Source organism: Triturus cristatus, chromosome 4_1, assembly GCF_964204655.1.
Source record: "Triturus cristatus chromosome 4_1, aTriCri1.1, whole genome shotgun sequence".
Lineage (NCBI taxonomy): Eukaryota > Metazoa > Chordata > Amphibia > Caudata > Salamandridae > Triturus > Triturus cristatus.
The window spans coordinates 1,291,216,938-1,291,224,073 of record NC_140585.1 but is presented as its reverse complement, the minus strand read 5'-3'; the positions used below and the strand labels follow the sequence as shown (position 1 = coordinate 1,291,224,073).

At 50.1% G+C, this 7,136-nt stretch overlaps 1 protein-coding gene across 1 annotated transcript in view; it reads left to right on the top strand.

The window, feature by feature from the left end:
- Positions 1-6,011: 6,011 nt before the first annotated feature.
- RGS13 (regulator of G protein signaling 13) overlaps positions 6,012-7,136 on the top strand; it is a 314,077-nt gene continuing 312,952 nt past the window's right edge. Inside the window, exon 1 of the mRNA XM_085654804.1 lies at positions 6,012-6,128. The gene's annotated coding sequence lies outside the window, so the exon portion shown is untranslated. The remainder of the gene's footprint in view (positions 6,129-7,136) is intronic.

Here is a 7,136-nt window from a genome sequence, read left to right as displayed (position 1 = left end):
ATAATAGTCGAGAAATTCCCGCGCTGCGCAGCCGACCTTTGGCTTTATGAAGCTAACATCCACAATGCACAAAGGCAATTTTTCAGTGACGCGTGGCTGGAGTATGACAAGGGGTTCAGGCTAAAGATGCAGACCCACCCAGAGATGGAGTGGAATGAAGAGGATGTATCAGGTTTCATCCACAAGATGATGGTATCAAGGGAGGCGAGGACATGGGTGGGCAGGAATGAGCAGTCCTTTCGCGGGCACAACCATAGGGGAAAGGGAAGACAGTTTCAAAAGCCCAGACAATTTGGCACAGGGAAGACAGCGCACAACAGCGGCCCGCCAGCAATATGCTGGAAATTTGAGACAAACGAATGCACATACGGAGCAGCATGTAAATTTCAGCACATCTGTACATCATGCGGGGGAGGACACCCAGCAGCGGGATGCCAGCGTAGGAGGGAACACAGGGGAGACAAGAAAGAAAAGAAGAAGTAGGGAAGCAGTCAGGGATAGGGGGGCCACCAGAGGTCCTAGGGAGCACCAAAACTTTAGGCTAGTGTGGTCCCCCATTAATACCCAGGCAGTACGCAGGCTAGCTAACAGGTACCATAACAAGACAGACGCAGACACCTTAGTACATGGGTTCACAGAAGGTTTTCCCATCCCTTTCCAGGGCTCCCTCCCCACAGGCAGCAAAACGAATCTAAAACCCACAGTGGAGCACTTGGGGGTGGTAACAAAGAAAATCGAAAAGGAGAGGAAGCTGGGAAGAATCGAGGGCCCCCTCCCCGCTTGGATGAGAGAGGGTTTGGTGATCTCACCACTAGGGGTGGTCCCAAAGAAAGAACAGGGGCAGTACCAACTTATCCACCACTTATCATTCCCTGAGGGGACGTCAGTAAACGATGGAATTAGATCAGAGGTATGTTCAGTAAGTTACGGCACGATTGACGATGCCATAGATTTAATCAGGGCAACAGGGCGGGGGACCCTCATGGCAAAAGTGGACATTGAGTCCGCTTTCCGCTTACTTCCAGCACACCCAACGAGCTTTCACCTGTTAGGCTTCCAATGGGGAGGGAGGCTCTACATAGATAAAGCAATGCCAATGGGATACTCAATATCATGTGCATACTTTGAGGTGTTCAGCACCTTCGTAGAATGGGCATTTCATGACAGGTATCCGACGGGCGGGAAGCTCCATTATTTGGACGACTTCCTATTCACAGGCCCGGCAGCGTCGGCTGAGTGCGGGAGCACGCTGGCAGCATTTGAGGAACTGGCATGGGAGTTAGGGATTCCCCTGTCAAAGGAAAAGACGGAGGGTCCTGCGACCAGAATCAAATTCCTAGGAATAGAGCTCAACTCCGTCACAGGCACGTCCAGGCTCCCCCCAGAAAAGGTAGAGGATTTCCGACGGGACATTAAGAGCTTGTGCAGGAGAGAAAAGGCAACGTTGAGGGATCTTAAAAGGCTGATAGGCAAATTGAATTTTGCAACCAGGGTAATCCCAGCAGGCAGGGTATTCACCAGGTGCCTGACACAACTAGACGCGGGCTCACACAGAAACATCATCACGTCAGGCTGGGGGCGAGGTCAAGAAGGATTTGGCGACATGGGACGCTTTCTTGACACACTTCAATGGCTCATTAATCTGGAGGGAAGGTTGGGTGACTTACAAACAGATCGAGCTCTACACAGACGCGTCAGGGAGCACAGGTTTCGGGGCAATACTGGGGGACAAATGGTGCGCAGGACAGTGGCCCAGGAGGTGGCACAGACAGTGCATAACCAGCAATATCACCTTCCTGGAGTTGTTTCCCATTATAGTGACGCTGTCAATATGGGGAGACCAATTGCACAACATGAAACTGACACTATGGTCAGATAATAACGGGGTAGTGCAGGCCATTCATAGGGGATCGGCCAGATGCCCTGACACGCTGCGACTAATGCGCCGACTGGTTACATTACAGCTGGAGGGCAACATTGACCTGCGAGCGCGACATGTTCCAGGGGTGGAGAACGAGGTGGCAGACGCCCTGTCCAGGGAGCAGACAGACAGGTTCAGGAAGTTGTCGCCCTGGGCAGAACAGGACATGACCCCTTTCCCGGGCCAGCTGTGGGATCTGGCGGAATAGACTTATCAGAGCTGGTACGCCACGCACTCGTGCCCAAGGTGGCTAAAAAATATATGAAGTATATGGAGACGGTAATGAAAGTAAGCGGGTTACGGTCTTTGGGCGACACGGGAGCCACGTGCAAGGCCACAGAGCAGTTCATACAATGGGCATTCGAAGCCAAGAAATCCAGATCATGGGCACATGCCCACCTAGCCGCCGTGGCTCATTTCGCAAAACTAGAGACAGGACAGGATCCAATAGCGTCACATTACATCAAGGCAGCTATGAAGGGGTGGAGGCGGAAGGAGGGCCCAAGGAAAGACGCCAGGCACCCCATAGATTTCAAGAGGCTTCGTTTATTGCTCAGCGCGCTCGGGACATAATAACTGAAGAATTTGAGCTACTGCTATTTAAGGCCACATTTTCCACCGCCTTCTTTGGGTCCTTCCGTCTCAGCGAACTAGTAGCGCCAGCAAAAGTGGAGCCAACAGGGCAATGCATACAGGCGGGTGATGTGACCCCCACAGCGACGGGGGTAGAGATACTACTATGAAGGTCAAAAACCGACCAAACAGGGAAAGGAGCTAGGGCAAGACTGCACTGCATTGAGAATCAGAGGTATTGCACCGTGTGCTGTCTGCTCGCCATCATGGCAGTGCGGCCTGCAGGGGAGGGCCCCCTGTTCAAGCGCGGAGACGGAACACAGATGAGCAGATTCCAAGTCACAGAGGTCATGCGCCTAGCACGTGGCAAAGCAGGGCTGCAGCCGGCAGCGTTCGGGTCTCACTCCTTCAGGATAGGAGCTGCCACAACGGTGGCACTGCACGGGATGACCGAATCAGGGATTCAGGCAATAGGGAGATGGAATTCACGGGCATACAAAACTTATGTGAGACCCTAGCTGCTCTGACGCACGAGACAGACAAAGTGGGAAGAGCAATTCCTCCCCGCAGCTGGGATGGGAATGACTTGTTTTCCTTGCTTTGACAGGACGGAGACCACGCCTGGTCTGGGTGGTGGGGCACTCTTTCATATCCCGGATGCAAACATGGTGGCGGCATGACAAGACAATGGGGGGACCCGTTGACATGTGCATTCGTTGGTTTGGCCTTCCAGGGATGAGATGGGAACAGCTGCCGGCGAGCCTCATGGAGCTGCAGGCGGACACGGCAAGGCACCCGGATGTGCTTATCATCCACCTAGGGGGCAACGACTTGGCGAAACTCGGGAGGAGAACGCTCCTTCACGACATACAGAAGGAACTCACGGAAACGGCCAGGGCTTTCAGGAGCTCTGCAATCATTTGGTCAGAGGTGATCAGCAGACACGGATGGTGCGCGGCGAACTCACAGAAGGCAGTCGAAAAGTCCCGCAAAAAACTGAACCTCACAGTAAGCAACTTCTGTAGGGCTAATGGTCTGGCGACGGTCAGGCACGGGCTCATTCACACAGGACGCCCGGAATTATATGCCGAAGACAGCGTGCACCTGACAAACAAAGGCATGGGAATTTTCTGGAGCAACCTCCGGGGCGCCATGGCATTGGCGGGTTGCAAGTGACAAAGTACAGGGCGTAGTCGGGTGGGAGCCGCCGGGAGACGGAAGCCTCCCAGACGGCGTGGCAGAGGACTACGCGGATAATGGTTGGTCAGGAGGCACACCGGAGGGCGGTGTGCCGGGATTGGACCACTAACCTTGGGATGCCTCACGGCTGGGAGAGTTGGCCTAAGGGCAGCGGGTAATACCACTCACCTTCAGATGCCTCACGGCTGGGTCAGGCGGCTTACCAAAAAGGGGGGGTAGCAAACGGAGACGGTGATCGCAGCCCAGCCCCCGCCGGATGGCAGGGCACAACAAGAATCGAACAAGGTAGCGAGTCGTGACCTAACTCCGGGGACAGAAGTTACTCCCTCCCCTCGTGCAAAGAGAGCCCAAACCCAACCTACCAAAAGAAAACGACCCAGAAGGGCCAAAAGAGACTAGACAGCAAAAGTACAAAGTTTATGCATGTTGTCATTGTATTCCAAATAAACTGCGGCCAACAAATGACCACTACAAAAGGAATCGTGTACGTTGGTTCTTTCTTGCAGAATGAGGAATACAATATGGGCGAATGCGCGGATGGGGGAGGTATGGGGCAAGTGTGAGGGTTATTGCAGAGGCTGCACATGAAAAGGGGGCTAGAGAGCCGGCACCATAACGATCGCCGTGCCCCTCCCCTCGGCAATCCGGCTCACGGGCAGTTTTTTGGTGCGCAGAAGTACAAGGCGCGAGAAAACAACCTGACCTCGCCTCCCCCCCCCCCCGCGCGGGGACCGCCGAACGGGCACCGACCCCCCTGGCCAATGGGGGGCCAAGCAACATACAAACCCCCCAATGGGGAGAAGACAACGAACAGGCAAGATGACCGAGGGGGGGGATATAAGGCCTGCTCCCCCAGGTAAGCTCCATGTTCACGGCCGGAGCGGGGGAGCAGCACCACCACCAGAATCTTTTGCCGACCCACCCGCACCTAAGGAACAACAATGTCGCAGAGGACTACGCGGATAATGGTTGGTAAGGAGGCACACCGGAGGGCGGTGTGCCAGGATTTGACCACTAACCTTGGGATGTCTCACAGCTCGGAGAGTTGGCCTACGGGCAGCGGGTAAGACCACTCACCTTCAGATGCCTCACAGCTGGGTGAGAGGGGGTAGCAAACGGAGACGGCGCTCTTAGCCCAGCCCCCGCCGGATGGCAGGGCACAACAAGAATCGGACAAGGTAGCGAGTCGTGGCCTAACTCCGGGGACAGAAGCTACTCCCTCCCCTCGCGCAAAGAGAGCCCAAACCCAACCTACCAAAAGAAAAGGACCCAGAAGGTCCAAAAGAGACTAGACAGCAAAAGTACAAAGTTTATGCATGTTGTCATTGTATTCCAAATAAACTGCGGCCAACAAATGACCACTACAAAAGGAATCGTGTACGTTGGTTCTTTCTTGCAGAGTGAGGAATACAGTATGGGGGAAATGCGCGGATGGGGGAGGTATGGGGCAAGTGCGAGGGTTAAAGTACTTGCAAGTTTAATTCTATTGCTTCAAGTTCTCTGATACAGGATGGCTAGTGGGTGTTCGTGGAGATATTCCACAGGATGAAATCCCTGAATAGGAGGAGTAACTTGGTTCTAATGGTGTGAAAGGGTATGAAGCAATAGGTGTGCTTACTTCACCCCATTTCTGTGAGGGAAGTATTGGAGGGAGGCTCTACTGACCAAACTAAAAAAACAGGTGAGGAGTAATTTTGAAGCGTTCTTATGTCCACACACAGTTACTAAGTCAAGTACCATTATGTTTTGTGCTAAATACTTAAAATCGCTGTGAACCCCTCAGCCCATATATTTGTAGCACGTTATTGAACAAACAATTTGATTAAATTGGGCGGCCATTTTGGTTTCCTGGGGTGTTCTGAAAGCTCATATCTGACGTTGTTCTTGTTCCCATTTCGCTCTGGAGTCCGAAATAAGGTACATATAGGAGGACTCAGTGGACCCTCACATTCTCTTCTCTAAATATGGTAGTGTCCCTGAAATTGATGTATACATGCATGTTAAGTTGTTGTTTACCATGGTTGTTGACAGAAGAAGGTGCATGGGAAGGAGTGGGTATGTTTCCATGTATTGTGCATATTTCAGTCCTCGGTTGTAAAAAAAAAAAATAATCTAGGCAAGCGCCCAACCCGGACTTTCCGCGATTGATATACGTGTCCATTAAAATATAGATTGTAAATGTGTCAAACTCCAACCCTAAGCAAACCAAATGTCTCAGCACTGTCTGAAGCTCAGTGTGTTGTAATTACAACTGTATTTATCTTTCCAGCTGTGAGGACACGCTTGATGATTTCCAGCCCTTTCCGAACAAGGGCGAAGCTAGCTCAGCACACACGGGCAGGACTGCTACACGGAACAATTCACAGAAGGATGAGGTGAAGCAGGGTGTTCAGAGCCAGGAGTCAACACGCCAGGTCACATGGCTTTTTCAAAGGTTTGTTTGCTGACAAACATTTCACGCCGTAATAAACTTTGTGCTTTTTAAACATCCTTTCTGTATGCTTATCTGGTAATGTTTGTTGGGGTCTCACTGCTTTTCGCTCAAGTGTTGTCTTGGTGGCGCCTAAATTTGTCACTGAAACAACATAACCGTTCTATATATTTTCTGTTCTGCTGTAAACTCTGAAGGCCTGCATTATCTTCATAATCAAGGCTGAAGACTGAGTCACACCAAACAGGAAAAGCAAGCTACAGTTATTAATGTAGTTCTTTCCAGGGAACTGCGTTTTGATTCCATTTGCATAACTCTGCTGTGAGTTGTTTGGTTTGCACTTGATTGTGACGTCATTTTGTTTTTGACGTGGATGATGTGATGCAATTGTTCTGCCTCTGAGCTAATGTGAAGTATAACATCTTTTTTTACATATTTATATTATCTTTTGTGGGCCATTGTGTTTGTGTAGAGTGCCGTTGTGATGTTGCTCGTTGATTCACAAAAAACGACATTGTAATATATTAACCTCCAAGTGATCTTTATTGTAATCTAATGAAACTGGTGTTCACATTTATTGGCATTACACCAGGCAATTGTTGGACTCTGTCAGGTTATATTATGCTATGCTATGTTATGATATGTTATGTTCTGTTGATTTGTATAGCTCACTAATCACCTGCGAGAGAATCCAGGCTGGGCTCTTTTGTTACACAGTTGGGTTTCAGGTGACCTATATCGACATAAGTAAATGGTTGGTGTATCTTGTTTAGCCAAGGTACAGATTTCATTAAACTGAAAAGAACCACAGATGGGTATCTACAATTGGTGAATATAATATTGTTTAACAGCATAATTTGTGAATGTTTTAAATTCTTCATTGTATTTTTGGAATATCAAGTAATGATCTGTTACCCCAAAGGCATTTGTATATTTTTCTAACATAATACATTTTGATTGTAATCTTTAGAGCATTAATAGTAAAAATATATTGCCTTTGGGAATGTGTGA